At 40.3% G+C, this 18,444-nt stretch overlaps 1 protein-coding gene across 3 annotated transcripts in view; it reads right to left on the bottom strand.

The window, feature by feature from the left end:
• CHRM4 (cholinergic receptor muscarinic 4) overlaps window positions 1-18,444 on the bottom strand; it is a 67,172-nt gene that overhangs the window by 8,031 nt on the left and 40,697 nt on the right. The window lies entirely within an intron of this gene.

Below are 18,444 nucleotides of genomic sequence, written 5' to 3'. Positions count from 1 at the left end.
AGTAACTGAATTTAAACATGCCTGGGATAAACATATATCCATCCTAAGATAGTATAACGGAAGACTAGATTTCTGCCGTCAATCTTCTATGTTTCCATTTGAGATGATTAAATCATTCCTTGGCAGGGAATTGGACTATGCGGGACCACCTATTTTTCAAATTCATGTCCCTCCTGGTTGGTCAAGGCTTCCGAGCAGGGGTGAAATGCTCCTGGTTCACTCATGCCTGTCACTTGTTAGAGAACCAGTTGTGAAGGGAGTGTGAGGCTCCGCCCACGTGCCCGGACACCCCCATTTGGGTTCGTTTACCCTCTGCACAGGCTCAGAATGCTTTGCACATGCACACAGGTTAAAAGAACCCAATTGGCGGCATCTGGGCAAGGTGGCAGAGCCTCATGCTCCCTGCCCAACTGTCTCTCTGATGACTGACAGGCACAAGCGAACTGGGAGAATTTCGCTGCTTCTTCTGAGGAGATGTGACATTCAGATGTGATGGCTGGCTATGTATTGGTGCAGTTCCATCCTTTTAGTTTTGAAGACATTTTGATTTGTTGTCTTTACAGCTACAACAAGTCACATTCATCATGCAGTTGTGTGAGGCTACTAGGCAAAATCCTTATAATTCCTTCCTGGATTATAATGCAGCCAGGAAAGAGATATCATTCTAAATCGGGGCATTTTCCCAGGCCTGTGTTGTCTTTAATATAGTATTTGTTAAAGTTTGGGCTCATAGCTACTTGGGGAAATTTCTTGTGGAAGCCTGCCCTCTGCGGGTTCATTCTGGTATTAACCACTATAGTTAGATAGTAGTGATCTTTCACAAGATTTTATTTTCTTCAGTTGAGCTTTATTTGTTTTTCTTGTAAGTCTAAAGAAAGAAAAAGGCACAGTACATTCCCCAAGTTACTCACTATTTGCCAGAGATGTATTTCTCAGTTTAGGATGAGCTTGAGCTTTCTAATAATAATAATAATAATAATAATAATAATAATAATAATAATAATAATAATAATAATAATTATTATTATTATTATTATTATTATTATTATTATTATTATTATTATTATTATTATTATTTATTAGATTTGTATGCCACCCCTCTCCGAAGACTCAAAGTGGCTCACAACAATAATTTGGGCCATTTTAACCTATTAAACAGTGTTTCTGCAGACAACAGAAAATTTCTTTGCACATTTGTTAAACTATGGAACAAGATGGAGATGTAGAGATATTGCAGATTTGAATATTTCCATCAATGTAATTTGCTTTGCAGTGGAAGGCTCTCCTTAAGCCAAGGATGGCTTAAAAAGGTAACCACTTATCTGTGTGTGAGTGTGCACGCACACACACAAGCATATACATACACCAACACCTATAATTGGTCTGAGGCAACTGCCTCATTCCAAGCCTAAGAATAGCTGCTATTTCTAGGTCATCTTAGCAGACTGAGACCCCCAATTATCTTATCTAGCCCCAGCCAAGTTCTTCAGTTTTTAACAGGATGATAAATTCCTTCCCTGCTGAAGAATCAATGCTTTATTTTCATAATCACTAGGATATTTTCAGAGGAGACTTCATGGTGCAATCATTTTGCCTCATGCCCATAACTTCAAGAGAAGCTCGAATAATAATGTTTATAATCCTATTGTCTTTTCCCCACTTGCTTCCATTGTGTTTCCTTCCAAAGAAGATGTATCAAGGATATTTTTTTTAAAGCACACATATATTTAATTGTTAGTCAATTGCTATGTCTGTCAGAAAACACATAGTTGTCATCATCCTACATTCTTGAAATGTCCTCTGAGGGGTAGAAAGGAGAGTCCAGCAGGTTTCCCAGCCTCTTAAAACAAAAAATAGCTTTGGGGCTAATGGAGAGATTATCAGATACTCCATTCCTTTCTCCAAATTAATACTTCTCCCTGCTGCTCTGCAAAAAGGAATCCAATGCATCCTATAATTCCAGGGACTATAGGTTTATTCCTATGAGACAATAAAAGAAGAGAACAAAAAAGCAAAATATAAGTATGACTAATGGAACTTGGTTCATTATTTAGCTTTAGATTTAAATTGACTTCACAAGGAATGAATTTCTTTTCTCCAAAGGGCATGGAATAACTTCAATATTCAGTATAGAAAGTATTAGGATAAAATAAATCAAGGAAAAATTACACAAAAAAATTGTTTTTTCAGTCGATTAAAATAGAAACTTTCTCTATTTCTTTGTTTCTATCATATAAAAGTGATCTAGTGTACTTTGGATTCCTGCTATGATGCCATTCAATGATATAACTTTGTATGTCAGAATTGTTAGAAATAACCAAATTTTCATTTCCCCCACATGGTGTTCCATGATCACTTCAAGTTTCTATGAATTAGAGGAGGGGTCCATAAGCCCTGGTTTGTGGACTGGGACTGGGTCAAGGAACTGGGCCATGCAAATGAGCAAAGCCCCATCTGCAGGGTGCAGGCAGCATGCAAAATTACACACACCCTCCAGTCTGCAAAAAACCCTTTCTCCACCAAAACGGTCCTTGATGCCCATATAGTTTATGCATGGTATGTTTGTATGGATGTATTGTTTTAAATAAGGGTTTTTAGATATTTTAATTATTAGATTTGCCATTGTATATTGTGTTTTTATTATTGCTGTGAGCCTCCCCATGTCTGCGGAAAGGGGTGGCATACAAATTATTATTATTATTATTATTTATTATTATTATTATTTATTAGATTTGTATGCCGTCCCTCTCCGAAGACTTGGGGTGGCTCACAACAGTAATACAAAAACAATATAACAGTGAGACAAATCTAATATTAAAATAAAACATATCTAAAACCCCAACAATTTAAAACCATACAGTACATACATACCAAACATAAAATATAAAAACCTGTGGGAAGATATCTCAGTTCCCCCATGCCTGGCGATAAAGATGGGTCTTGAGTAATTTGCAAAAGACAAGGAGGACAAATCTAATAAATGAAATGAAATGTTGGGGGCTGCTAAACTACAAGCACTTCAGAGTAACGTTTGTCCTCATAAATAAAAGGCTCATGCAGAACAATGCATTTACTCAACATTTCAGAAGTTCTGTTGCTAATGGAGAATCTGTTATTTGTATCATCACTTCCATCACAAATAAACATGAACCAACTCTTGATGAAGAGTTGATAGAGTAAGTTGGATTTCAAATCTTGGTGACTTCATCAACATCTCCATGCATTTTTCTTGGCATCACTATGTTGGCTGTTAATGGTCCCCATTGCAAGTTATACTGAAGTAAAATCAAAGAATTAAATGCATAGCCCTTAGCCCAAACATCAAATAGTATGCTTGTTGCAACTGAGAGAAAATCACAGGTAAGGGCACCAAGGCTTCAGACCTGAACAGACTAGTGAAAGAGGAAATCCTAGTGAATCCAATATAACAGGGGTGTCAAACTCAAGGCCTGGGGACCAGATCCGGTCAGGGGATGCTTAGATCTGACCCATAGGCGTCCTGGAAACAGCAAAGGGCTGGCCTGCAGTGCCTTTGCCAGTGAAAATGGAGTTCGGGAGAGTTCAATTTTTCACTGGCAGAAGGTTGCAGGAGGCTGAAAACGTAGCGCAAGAGCCCAGGTTTGCTGGCAGATCACTTGGGTCACCACAGGCACCTCCAACAAAAGTGACATTGAGTAGGCCATGCCCACCCTGGTCACGCCCAATTCGGCACAAACATAACCCTGATGCGGCCCTCAACGAAAATCGAGTTTGACACTACTGCAATATAACTTCTATAAAGTAAACATTACTCAATTTGTATTGTACAAGTAAGAATTATAATGAGCAAGCTAAGCAAGTAATTTCCATTCTCTTCACTCCTATTTCACCTGTATTTCTTCCACTGATACTTTCTTTACTCAGGTGGTAAAGGTGATTTCTTTTTCCTAGCAATCACGTTCATAATAATAATCCAGTGGCAAAACCAGGTTTATTTGGACAGCAGTAACATATATTTCTTTTAAATGCATTTGGAGGAATACATAAATTAATTTTAAAATATTGCTCTTCAGTCTCCCAAAACCCTGAATTATACTTTCTTCTCAGTTCTTTTCTTGAGATACAAGTATGTGCACTAGGCAGGGAGCATTTATGCATCTATTTATTTGTAAAATGTATTTATCGATTAATCAATATATTATTATAATTTCTGTTTTAATTATTTACAGGACCAGTTGATTGGAAAAATGATTATTTGTTTAAATAAAAGCAATGTATCTCCACACACACACATATCCGCCCTTCTCCTTTCCCTTCCTCTTCCTTCTTTCAGTGTCTGCAAATGGTTAATGGTCTTATTTCTCTTCAGTTTCTCCTATATTGTCATTTACTTTCTTATAAGGAAGTGGTCAGTTAAAGCATTTATTTGCTTTAATTGAAAACAAAGAAGCAACCCTTTGATCACAACTCCCCCCCACACACATATTTACTGCAATTCAATTTCATTGTCTTTAGCTCAAGAACTGAAGAGAAATTGCAGATCCGATGCCATGATGCCTGGACAGGGGGTCATGGGCAATGGCAATCAATGGGAGCAATAATAAACAAAAATGGCATTTGGATTTGCTCCCGCCCTTTCTGCCAAAAATCTGTCTGCAAATGCTCTTACAGACACATTTTGATTAGCATGCTAGAACGAGTATAATTTCTGTCTTTGTCCACCCACTTCTCTTATCACTGCCTGTTAATCTAGAGAGATATTTTGCTCTAAGTCTCATCATAATAATACCAACCTTGAAATTTCTGGAAGATAAGAGCCAGGTATTTTTCTCTCCCTTTCATTTGAAGCCCTTTCTGTCCACCAAGTGTTTGAAGTTTGGGAGAAAGTGGCAAGAAGGTGACAAGCAACGGGGTGAAAGCAGAGCTACTTAATTTGTTTTTTTGCCTCTGTCTTTACGCAAAGAGAAAAAACAGTCCAACCTATCAAAAACAGCACCACGAAAAACATATTAGGAACACAAGTTAAAATAGAGAAGAAAATGGTAAGTGTTCTGTCTGGGTTCCCCCAGACCTCAACACCAACTGGAAAAAACAGCCAGACACTCTGGTAAAAGCCAAAAGTATTTTATAGCTGGAAAAAATAAACACAGAGGAAAACCTGTTCTTTCCAACAGACAGGCTATAATACGTTACAGCAGAGTCCTGATGTCCAGACAATACAGCAAGCTTCTTGCTGGCACCCCCCCCCCCAAGGTTTCAATAGTCAAAGGCACAAACCAGGATTCCAAGACGCCAAAGTTCACAGCCAGGTCCCAAGACTCTCAAAGATAAAACTCCACAAGCCAGGAAGGGTGGGTCTGCCTTTTAGCCTTTCCAAAGAGCACCACACCCAAACCCAGCTGTTGCCTCTTTAATGCTGAAAGTACTTAGCCAATTACTCCCTTCTCTGAGTAGCTCTTCTCTGTCGCAGATCAATTATGGCTTGTGCATTTTCCTCTAAGGAATCCAGGCTGCTTGCTGGGGAGAGCTCCCCCTGGTGGGACTCTGGTTGTCCTCCCTCTTCTTCAGCCTGGGATTCCTCCTCCTCGTCTGCCTGCACCTCCTGTTCCTCAGCCTCTCCCTCTGAGCTGGAAACCGACAGAAGATCAGCCGTTCCCTGAGGGGCCTCAGACGGAACCACAACAGTAAGTGAACACCTGTCTACTCTAGATGAGTTCAAATCACCAGAATCAGATGGATTATACCCCAAGGTTCTGAAGGAAGTGGCAGATGAGATCTCAGAACCATTGAAGTATATCTTTCAAAGATCCTGGAGCACTGGGGAACTGCCAGAGGACTAGAAAAGAGCTGATGTAGCTCCCATTTGAAAAAAGAAAAAAAAAACCAATAGGAAATTACAGATCTATCAGCCTGACCCCAATACCAGGGAAGATTCTGGAAAAGGTTAAGCAACCAATCAGCAAACACCTAGAAGCAAACAAAGTAATAACCAAAAGCCAACATTGGTTTGTCAAATATAGATCTTGCCAGATTAATCTTAGTGCATTTTTTGACAAAGTGACAAAAATTAGTGTCCCGGAGGAATTTTATTAATATAATTTACTTGGACTTCAGTAAGGCATTTGATAAAGTAGACCATAACCTACTACTAGATAAAGTAGAAAAATGTGGGTTAAACAGCAACACCACCAGATTTATTCAAAACTTCTACAAAGAAGAGGGAGTCAAGCTATTCTCCAAAGCACCTGAACAAGAAGCAATGAGTGGAAATTAATCAAGAAGAGAAGCAACTTAGAACTAAGGAGAAATTTCCTGACATAACAATTAATCTGTGGAACAGCTTGCCTCCAGAAGTTATGAATGCTCCAACACTGGAAGTTTTAAAGAAGATGTTGGATAACCATTTGTTTGAAGTGGTGTAGGTTTCCTTCTTCTAGTCCAACCCTGAGGGGGTTGGACTAGAAGAACTCCAAGATCCCTTCCAGCTCTGTTATTCTATTCTATTCTATTCTGATTACAACCAAAACAAACTCAAAAGATCAACATTCCCCCAAAAGGAATTGAGTTAAGGTATGCTAAAAAGGAAGGGACCCAAGACTCTCCTTGCAATCCTGTCCTCTTCTTTTAATCCTGTTCTTCCTATTATTCCCAGGGAGAGCAATGTTTGCAAGCCTCCCAGCCTTGTTTACACTTTGCCCTTGAGTCATGTTGCTGGTGTCCCATCTCAGTCTCAGCCATCTAATAGTGGTTAATGACTGGAACTCACTACCTGGCTCTGTGGTTCCATCACCAACCCCACAAAACTTTACCCTTAGGCTGTCCACCTCACCTAAGAGGCCAGTAAGGGGCGTGCATAATCACACCAGTGTGCCTACCATCCCTGTCCTAATGTTCCCTCTTATCAGTACCCATCTTACGTACATAAACAATGCTATATCTATGTATATTACAAATACGTACTTGACAAAACAAACAAAAAATAATTTAAAAAAGAAAAGGTAGTAAAAGATCATCCTGGATCTCAGTAGGAACATCTGTGCTTCACCATTCCTATTCATATTCCTCCCTCCGTTCCCTTACACAAATCTATTAGTTTAGACAGCAGGACACCTATTGTTTACCAATAAGATGTACTTTCCCCAAAGTTTACCTTGAACTTCATGGACTATCCTGGGCATATCTAATAACCCCATTAGTAGCTGAAAATTTTGGGCACATTTTGATAATATATAATATTGTAAGGATATAAAAGGGGAGGGGGAGAGAGAAAGATATTTCCAATTCTTGGCAGTCTGAATTCTGTGGGTAAAAAAGATGGAAGTTCTGTATGTTTTATTTTCTTTTTCTTTTTCTTCCAAAGAAAAATATTGAATAGTTATGGTCTGATTTCAAATCATAGCCACTTCAAAAAGATCAAAGATTTGGATTTTGATCAGGAAGATGTGGAGGATTCAGACACCCCAAATCCCTCTAAGCTAAATAGGATGTTTTCTGAATTCCGAAGTGCAGCCTAAATTGTCTAGAGGAGGGGTAGGCAAAGTTGGATCTTCTATGACATGTGGATTTCAATTCCGAGAATTCCTGAGCCAATCATGCTAGCTAAGAATTCTGGGAATTGAAGTCCACAAATCATAGAAGAACCAACTTTGCCTACCCCCGATCTAAAGAAACAATGCCTTGAAACAAGGAGAGGCTTAAACATATTCCTGAGTAGCAAAGTAAGGGCAGCATCTAAATCAGTGTTTCCCAACCTTGGCAACTTGAAGATATCTGGACTTCAACTCCCAGAATTCCCAAATTTCTCAAACAATTTAGCTGGGGAATTCTGGGAGTTGAAGTCCAAATATCTTCAAGTTGCCAAGGTTGGGAAACACTGATCTAAATCCTAAGGGTAAGTAGAAACATCTGCCCAGTAAGAATTGTCTTAAAAGGAGGGGGAGAGAAAGAACAAGCAGGAATGACGATAGACAGAACGTGCAGGTACAAGAATGACATGAATTAGATAAACAAGTAATTCTCTGAGCCATATGAATGTTATGTCTTCCCAGAGGAGATCAGCTTTTGATCTGGGCTTATTAAATCAAGACTTTGGGAGAAGAACAGTGCCGGGGCTGCTGGGATTGTCTCTTTCCCAGACAGTAAGAGGGGTTGATGTGATTATTTATTTCCCTTTCAGTGCATAGAACAGAACCTCTGGTATTCATCCAAATATCTGGCTCATTAGTCTTTAAAACTACAAGCACCTCTTCCTCCTCCTCCTAATCTTAGAACATATCTACCACGTTTCTTACTGAGAGAGATAAAGCAGCTGATGACATAAAAGAAATGCTTTGCATGCAAACAGAATGGAAATGATGTACAATGTAACCATTTTCCTCTCTTTTTCTATTTTCTTTTCTCTCTTTCTCTCTCTCTGTCCATCTTTCTTGCTTCTCTTTCTTCTCTTTTGCTAGGGTTTTCCTTCCTTGGAACAAACTTCCAGCAGATGTGGTAGATAAATCCACAGTAACTGAATTTAAACATGCCTGGGATAAACATATATCCATCCTAAGATAAAATACAGAAAATAGTATAAGGGCAGACTAGATGGACCATGAGGTCTTTTTCTGCCGTCAGACTTCTATGTTTCTATGTTTCTATGTTTCTGTTTCTTTTTCTTCTCCCTACTCTTACTTTTCTTTCTCTTAATTACATGTTTGCAATAGTCGTTTACTTTTCTTTTTGAATTGTATTGTTTTTCTATTTGTGAATAAAAACTTACTTTAAAAAAAATGATTTGCAGGGGAATCAATGATGTTGTACACAACCCTGACAGAATGCACACCAACAGCCCTAAGATGAGCTAGAAACCTGCATGGGAAGTTTCTAAAGCAACCATTTGATACAAGTTTATTCATTTTATTTATCTATTAATTAGATTTCTGTGCCGCCCTTCTCGAGGCGACTTAGGGTGGTGTACAACATTAAATAAAACGATATATAAGAAATCTAAATAACTATAAAAGATTATGGAAATTTACTAAAAAAGCATTTTAAAAAGATCCCATGTACAATCACACCCATTCATCCAGTCCAATCAAATCTAGAGTTTATCTAAAGGTATTCATTTTATATCACTGTATCCAAAACACTCTCATTCCCTCCTTCCTCTTTGATGTTATTTTCCACCATTTCGAATACAGTCATAATCTGCACTAGTGAAGGTGTTACCAGAAATGGAGAATTCAGAACTTTCACATTCAGCTGTCAATGAACAGATGCACAGAGTCCTATGTATAGAGTGGGAAGAAAAGGAGGAGAAAGGTTGTGGGAAACAAAAAAAGGGTGGGTTAAGGGATGACAAAAAAAGGAGCCTCTCGTATATAAAAACAATAATTGTTTTAATAAAATAGAGACTATGTATGGGAGTATTGTATTAGGAATGAGGCAATGAAATTATATATTTGTGAATGTAAATGTGTGGAATAAAATTTAAAAAACCTTTGGTTAAAAAAAAAGAATGCTATGTATAGAAATGAAATAGGTTTCTATGCCTGTCTTTTAAAATGCTCTATTTTGAAGGTCAGGAATTTAATGATTAAGGCGCTTTCACTAAGTAATAGTAAGAGCCCATTTTATGTAGTGGTTAAGACATCAGGCTAGAGGAGACAGTGAGTTCTAGTCCCACTTTAGACACAAAGTCAGCTGTGTGACCTTGGGTCAGTCACTCAATCTCTGCCTAGGAAGGAGGCAATGGCAAAACCACTTCTCCACTTTTGCTCCAAAAGTGCTAGAACATGTCCAGGCAGTCTCTGAAAATTAGACATTATTTAAAAAACCTGTCTAAATATGTATTTTTAGTAGCTAGAATAAAGTGACCAAACATCCCACTTTCAGCAGGACAGTCACTCTTTTTAGCCATTTGTCCCATGTCCTGGGGCATTTAAAAAAAGTCCCGATTTTTTGTAACAAAATTTTGGGCAGCGTGGAAGCTGAGCTTCCTTTTTCATGGCTTCCAAGTTTTCCCCCAGCAGATTCTATTGCGGTGCCCCCCGAAAACTTGGAAGCCACGAAGAAGGAAGCTCAGCTTCCGGTCTTGCAACTTTTTGCTCTTTGCACCCTCAGCCTCCCGCAGCCGTCGATTAACACATCAGGCGCCCCTTCCTGCCTTTCTCTCCCCCCTTTGTAGTCATCGGTGGGGCTGTAAGCCAAGGCGGCAGGGCTTGCTTCTCTGCATGCTGCTGCTGCAGAAGAGAGGCTGGGAAAGCGGTGGGTGGGTAGGGCGCACAGGCTGAACCGACCTGGGCTGAGCCTGTCCGGCTTTTAGGAAGGGTTGCCGCTTACTCTGGGCACAAAAGACATGCCCCACCAGCTTTTGGAAGTTCAGGAAATTAGTTGTAGCGGAGGATTAACAGTTCTTGAACTGTCTCTCTTGGAAATGGCCAGGCCTGGCCCACGACAACCCGAGGCAGGTGACGTGGAGAGAGGGAGGAGGGAAAAGGAGAGTAGAGTAGAGAAGAGAGAGAGAGAGAGCAAGAGAGCAAGAGAGAGAGTCCTGCCTGGCCTCGGACAAGCTTCCCTCTCTCCTGCCCGGTTCCCATCCAGCCTCACGCAGCCACCTCCCAAAGCCAGGAAGGAGGAAAGAGGAAAAAAGCGAGGAACGTGCAGCAGCAATACGGGAAAAAGGAGAGCTGAGCTGAGCCGCACCAAAGTGGTCTGGGCTGTGGTCTTTTTCCCTTTGCAGAGTCCTCACTTTGCCCGCAGCTGAGATGAAAAAGCATCATGCGGAAATAATAACCTTTATTTATTTATTTATTTGTTTGTTTGTTTGTTTGTTTGTTTGTTTGTTTATTAGATTTGTATGCCGCCCCTCTCCGTAGACTCGGGGCGGCTCACAACAGCAATAGAACAATTCATAATAAATCTAATAATTTAAAAACATTTTAAAAACCCATTATTAATCAGACATATATACAAACAAACATACCATACATAAATTGTATAGGCCTGGGGGAGATATCTCAATTCCCCCATACCTGGCGGTAAAGGTGGGTTTTAAGGAGTTTATGGAAGGCAAGGAGGGTGGGGGCAGTTCTAATCTCCGGGGGGAGCTGGTTCCAGAGAGTCGGGGCCACCACCATGTAACTCTCCTTCGGCTTTCCGATACTTTTAAATCCCCCCCCCATCCTCCTCTTCCTCCTTGGAAAGCGGCAGGGAGACCAGCACCGGCAGGAGTTGCAGGGGGTCCTTTTACTCCCCCCTCTTTTCTCAACAACTGATCGGCACCCGTTCGCCTAGCTACACAGCCTGAGGCAGGGGGTGACCCAGGAAGGAGAGCAGGGGAAACGTGAAGCAAATTGTTACCCCAGTGAGCGACACTGGTGAGTTTGTAAGTCGAGGACTTAACAGTTCACTTCAAGGATGATGATAGTTCAAGCCACTCCCATCTGGTCACATGGCCAGCAAGCCACTCCTACCCAGTCACATGACCATCAAGACACACCCACAAAATAAGCCACACCCACAGTGTGGCAGTAAAATTTTTGGCAGCCCATTACTGACTGTATGTATGTGCATATGAGTGTATTTCTGGCCATGGATCTAATATTCTTTAACTTTGCAATGATTACCTTCTGGCCATCTACAAGCATATTGACATTCAGCTGTGCTGAAGTCATGGGACCTGATTAACTTACATTTCACTTTATGCAAATATTGCCATAGATCACATCTAGGTGATGATCTCGTGATTGGTCTCAGTGTTGATTATACATGTAAAACCAAATAGTAATAATCAAATAAAACCACAGAATAATGCTGCAAGGTGAGACCTTAAGCCAGGAAACAGCTTGCACGAGACTGAAGCTTTCTTCATTTTATGGGGCAGGAAATGGCAGTAATAAAGAAATACAAAGGACAGTAGCAGTCTTCCATCACACCTGAGCTTTCATTGCTCTTTTGGGGGTCCAATTGTGACTTAACAGAAACTGAATTAGGCAACTGAATTTCCCAGAACAGAGAGATAGCCAGTTGGAGAGCATTTGAAGATGGTCAGCTTTTAATTCCCCCTCTACCAGAAACCTGGGCATCAAAACAACTAGCACCCCATAATTAAGCTCCTGAAAACCAGGGGTTAAGGTTGCATGGCAGAGGTTCATACACCCTTGGGAAATGAGTTTAAGGAGTGACTCTGAGCAGCTTCTTCTGGCAAGAGAAAAAGGTCCCTGCCTACCACAATGCCGCCAGCATAGGGTTGGCCCTCTCACTAAAGATCATTTTTTTAAAAAGCAAAATAGGTAGCAGGTCCTTATTTTATACATAGACCTGATACATTCATATACATATACGTAATATAATCTTTGCTGAAATAAAATTTTACAGAAGATTTTAAAAAACACACAACTTAAAACATAAAAATAAAAAAAGAAGAAAAATAGGAAAGAATAAAAGAAAAAGCAGCAAAAGACAAACAAGAAAGAAAAGGTATCTAAAGAAGCTACTTCCAATCTTTGAGTGGTTATAGACCAGTGATGTCGAACCTTTATTTCCTCGGGTGCCGAAAGAGCGTGGGCGCACGCTATTGCACCTGCGTGAATGCCCACACCCATAATTCAATGCCTGGCGAGGGTGAAAACAGCTCCAGGCCCTCTGGAGGCTAGAAAAGGCCCTTTTTCCCAACTTCTGGTGGGCCCAGTAGGCTTGTGTTTCACCCTCTCCAGGCTCCAAAGGCTTCTCGGGAGCAGGTGGAGGGTATAAACGCCCTCCCCCATCCCCTCCCAGGCTCTCTGGAAGCCAAAAATGTCCTCCCAGAGCCTATGTGTGAGCCACAAATCAGCTGGCCGGCACACACACACACATTAGAGCTGAGCTAGGGCAACAGCTCATGTGCCAGCAGGTATGGCTCAGCCTGGCGCTTGTGGAACTCATGCCATAGGTTCGCCATCACTGTTATAGACATACTTACTTTCTCCACCCTCCCAAATTACATATCTTGGTTCTCTTCCTCCCATAAACAACCGCTTTTAAACAGTGAATCCTGAAATCACCAGTTCATTTTTAATTCATTTTCAGCAAGAAGTTCATAAAAGGTTTGCGTTCTCCCCCCCCCCCCCCCCGTTCCCTCCTTAATCAAACAAACCAATTTAGCCATTTCTACAAGCACTGCCATCATCCTCAGGGCCCATGCCTCCATTCTGGGAACTTTTGTATTCTTCCATTTTTCTGCATATAATAACCTCACTGTAGTTCCCATATATAAAACCAATTTTTGTGAGCCTTTTCTAGTTGACAATCTGCTTTCATCCATATATTAATTTTTAAAACTGCCTGCATTGCCATATTAATTTGTGTCAATTCCCTTCCCTCCCCCCCTCACAAATCCACCATGAATGGCCACATGTTCCTTTTTATTTTTCACATTTCTGGAGGTCCCTACGTTGTAAAGAATAGATGCCTGTGGATTTTACTGTGCTGAGTAAATTCAAGCTCAAGAAAGTACCAGCCACAAATTCCAAACCAGCCTGTTTCTATAGGAACTACTTCTGGTTATGTCACTTTTTTTTCTTGCGAAGAGAAGAAATCCTTACTTTGGCTGTGCGTATCAACAGCCACTGTGTGGCACAATTGATTCTGAAAAGTAATGTGGGGGGAAAGGGCTTGTCTAACTGTGGTAACTATAAATGGTGTTGATAGGTCAATAGTATTATATCTAATTGATTAGGAATTTGCCACTAAAACAATGGTATCTATTTTATTTGTTTGTTTTGTCAAGTGAAGATAGGATAATATTGAGATACAAGATACTAATAAAAGTAAAATTTGGAAAAAGAGTAGTAGAAATAATAATATTCAAATACATGCAACTAGTAAAAATAAAGAACACTAAGGACAGGGGATGGAAGGCACGCTGATGCATTTATGCACTCCCCTTACAGAGCTCTTAGGAATTGGGAGAGATCAATAATGGATCATCTAAGGATAAAGGGTATTCTTTACCCTTAGACTATCCTTTATCTTAGACTAAGGGTATCCTACTGAAATAGCTTTGATCTTGTTATTAAGCAGGAATTCTCTTCAGCTGAATCTGAATAATTATTGATACGTGATGGTTTAGAAAAAAACACTTTCTTTTCGCAGAAAAATTCCTGCTTCTACGCGAATGTCTAATGTAGGGAATTAAAAGTGGCAGTACAGGTCCAGAGGTTTCCTGTTAGCTGCCTACTAATAAAGCAACATTGCAGCTACAATCTGTTATTTACTGCACATGTTCCCTATTAATTTATCATAATTACCAATGTTATATCCACGATTAGTATTTGTGTATTAAACTTTTTCAAAAAGTGATAGCTGGCAAAGAAATTAATAGTAAAAGCAAACATTTTTTAAAAATCACAAATTAAAACACACTGAAGGTGGTGTGATGGTTTACAGTGAAGAGGCAGGAAGGAGAGAGAGCACACTCCAGGAGAGGGTGAGCCTGGAGAAAAAGCAAGATATTTAGGGTAGCTATTCCTTGGATAGGGTTAGAGTAGTGTAGATTTAATCATGCAAAATTTTGTCTATATAATATGAGCAAATAAAGAGCTAACCTTTGACTCTATTATTCTATGTTGGGCTTGGGAAGGATTTGCCCAAATATCCAGAGTGCCAATTTCAACATTTCCTGAGCCAGCTGGATTTAGCTAGCAATATGTCTCTAATATTTCAATGTGGGGTGGCGCAGTGGTTAGAGTGCAGCACTGCAGGCTACTTCAGCTAATTGCTAGCTATAGTTCAGCAGTTTAATTCTCACCACAGGCCCAAGGTTGACTCTGCCTTCCATCCTTCTGAGATGGGTAAAATGAGGATCCAGATTGTTGGGGGCAATATGCTGATTCTGTAAACTGCTTAAAGAGGGCTGTAAAAGCACTATGAAGCAGCTTATAAGTCTAAATGCTATTACTATGGTGCAACTACATTGTAATTAAGTTGAAAAATATCTGAAAATTGCCATTGGTGCAAAATGTGACAGTCAAACTTTGATGTATGGAGCAAGGATCGTGTAATCCCTGTGCTGAAAAGTCTACAATGGTAGTGTGTAAGGTGCTGATGTGTAGGATTTTTAAAAATTTAGCAACTCGTTATCTATGAACACTGGTTGGCTACTAGCCAGAATGCTAAATCTCGCTCGTCGCCATGGCTCATAAGTGCTTGCTGGGCCGGCGCGATTTTGCTTCTGCACCTGCAGAGGTAGCAAAATCGTGCATGGAGCCACAGGTGAGCTCGTGTTTCGGTGACTTTTTTTGCTTCCACGTATGCTGAAACACGGGGGCACCTGCAGCTCATTGCACAATTATTCTACCTCCACAGGTGCAGAAGCTAAATCACGTTGGCCCCGCAAGCACTTATGATCCGCGGTGGCGAGAGCAATTTAGCATTCCAGCTTGTAGCCCACCGCTGTGTATGAATCATCTTGCCACTTTTGAACGTGGCCAGTTGACTTTGATTGGCAGGAGGTGCCGCCAATCTCGAATGTGGGAAAGGCTCCTCTCTTGCCAGGCTCCCAGAATGCATTTCCTCTAAGGCTCCCAGTACTTAGCAAGTGATAAAAGTGCAGCACATTTTTAATTGTTTTAATTAATGATTTTAATTTTGGTTTTTATGTTAACTGCAGCAATTTTGTTCCATTTCATATTCTTTATTTTTATTGTTATAAGCTGGAAGAAATAAAAAGGCAGGGACTAAATTTAATAATAAATAAAATAAAATAATACCCACATTAACATGCCACAGTTTGCTGGTAGCGTCATATGCCATTCTTCTTATACCCCCTTATTTCCCCTCCTTCCTTCTGCATGATTATTTTTAAGACCACAAAAGTGATCTCTCCAAGTTCTGTGTGGTTATTGAATAATTGCACATGTGTGCATGTGCACAAAACCTAGAAAAGTGCTTTAATGCATACAACCCAGAAATAATTCTGGATCTTCCACATTTGGAAATCGCATTTCTTTTAATATTACACAGGCTGCAGGATATGGATGACTTGTCTCCTAGCACCAAAATCTTTGCTCTGAAAGAAATGTTCTTCTGCATAAGCCCCAGTGCACAGCTGGAGAGAGAAATCAACATTTCTAATCCATGCAAACATAATAAATAGAGCCGAGCTGATACTTCTGTATATGAACCAATGCAGTGTGTAATGAGATAATAAACTTTATTGTCTCTCTTTATGCTCTGGGAAAACAGAGCAGCAGCTAACAAGATCTATGCTGTCATATGCCAGCAATGGCCTTCTGCCATTTACATTGGCCACATTGGATGGCAAGCAAGGGAATAAATAGGTGCAAACCAGATCTGAAAATAAGAATCTCTGGGAATAAGCGTGGAAGCATTATAAGCTCTGTAGTCACACAATAACTGGTCTTTAACTATTTATATTCCCCTGAAGGGATGCACTATATTCCCAGGCAGCGAAGATGGCTGCAGTAACATTTCAGGAAACTGTAATTTTTCAGCAAAATAAGACAGTTATGAAATTAAAAGTTCTGACATAAAACCCATAAACTGGCATTCATACGGAAACCTACGTATCAGCTGTATACTCTGAGGTAATGCTTATTCCCAGGTAAGCAGGTATAATATCCTCCTCTGTTTAGAGGTATAACAAGCAGGAAGAGGGAGATTGTGATCCCCTTATATAGAGCGCTGGTGAGACCACATTTGGAATACAGTGGAACCCCGACATAAGAGCTGCTCTACTTAAGAGCAACTCGAGATAAGAGCTGGGAGGGGAGAGATATTTTTGTTCTACTTACAAGCCCAAATTCGAGATACAAGCGCCAAGGAGCTGTCTCCTGAAGCCAAACGCTAACTTCCGCGTTGGGCTTCAGGAGACAGCTGCGAAGCGGCGCGCGTGTTTTAAAAGGTTGCAGCCGGCCTGGGGGGCTCGGGGGGGTGCTTGCAGCTTTCTTTCTTGCTCTTTTTCTTTCTCTCTTTTACCTTCCCTTCCTCTATTTCTTCTTTTCTTTCTCCTTCCCACCTTCTTCCCTCCCTCCCTCCCTTCACTCATTCCTCTCTTACTCTCCCCTTTCATAAGTTTCCTTGCTTCCTTCCTCTGTTCCTGTCCCTTCCCCCTTTCTTTCTTTCTTTCTTTCTTTCTTTCTTTCTTTCTTGCTTTCTTTCTTGCTCTTTTTCTTTCTCTCTTTTACCTTCCCTTCCTCTATTTCTTCTTTTCTTTCTCCTTCCCACCTTCTTCCCTCCCTCCCTCCCTTCACTCATTCCTCTCTTACTCTCCCCTTTCATAAGTTTCCTTGCTTCCTTCCTCTGTTCCTGTCCCTTCCCTCTTTCCTTCCTTCCTTCCCACCCTCCGTCCATTCATTCACCCATTCCTCTCTTGATCGCTTAAAGCCGGTCCCTGGTGCAAAAAGGGTTGGGGACCTCTGTCCTACAGGATTGGGTGGCAGAGAAGTTGAACATATGTAAATTTAAAAGTTTAAGAAAGTTTACAAGTTAAGTGAAAGAAACTTCATTATTCATTTATATGTACATGTACATTTCTTCATTAAAAACATGTCTTTCTGCATAATTTAGACTAACTTTGTGAGTTTTTTGAGGGCTGGAACCAATTAAAATTATTTACATTAATTCCTATGGGGAAAAGTCGTTCGAGATAAGAGCTGCTCGACTTAAGAGCCCAGGTCCGGAACGAATTAAACTCGTATCTCGAGGTACCACTGTACTGTGTTCAGTTCTGGAGACCTCACCTACAAAAAGATATTGACAAAATTGAACAGGTCTAAAGACAGGCTACAAGAATGGTGGAAGATCTTAAGCATAAAACGTATCAGGAAAGACTTAATGAACTCAATCTGTATAGTCTGGAGGACAGAAGGAAAAGGGGGGACATGATCGAAACATTTAAATGTGTTAAAGGGTTAAATAAGGTTCAGGAGAGAAATGTTTTTAATAGGAAAGTGAACACAAGAACAAGGGGACACAATCTGAAGTTAGTTGGGGGAAAGATCAAAAGCAACGTGAGAAAATATTATTTCACTGAAAGAGTAGTAGATCCTTGGAACAAACTTCCAGCAGACGTGGTTGGTAAATCCACAGTAACTGAATTTAAACATGCCTGGGATAAACATATATCCATTGTAAGATAAAATACAGGAAATAGTATAAGGGCAGACTAGATGGATCATGAGGTCTTTTTCTGCCATCAGTCTTCTATGTTTCTAGCAACATATACACCAGTTCACAGTGCAATTAAGACATATGAACCAGTTGATCTTTTCCATCTATTTGTTAATCTGTCAGTCAGTTGTCTTAGCACGTTAATGTTTTGCTATCTAAGGTGAACTGTTTTAACCTATCATGCAGTTTAGCTCCCATACCTGGCACCCAAGCTATTGCTCCATTATGTAGAACCACGGATTGTACAAACTGTCCCCAAGGATTGTGCAGAGGCAGCAATCATTAAAGTTGAATGCATCACCTGGAAATTCA

Source organism: Erythrolamprus reginae, chromosome 1 (assembly GCF_031021105.1).
Source record: "Erythrolamprus reginae isolate rEryReg1 chromosome 1, rEryReg1.hap1, whole genome shotgun sequence".
NCBI lineage: Eukaryota > Metazoa > Chordata > Lepidosauria > Squamata > Dipsadidae > Erythrolamprus > Erythrolamprus reginae.
The sequence above is the reverse complement of the archived record's forward strand: the minus strand, read 5'-3'. Positions and strand labels throughout refer to the sequence as shown.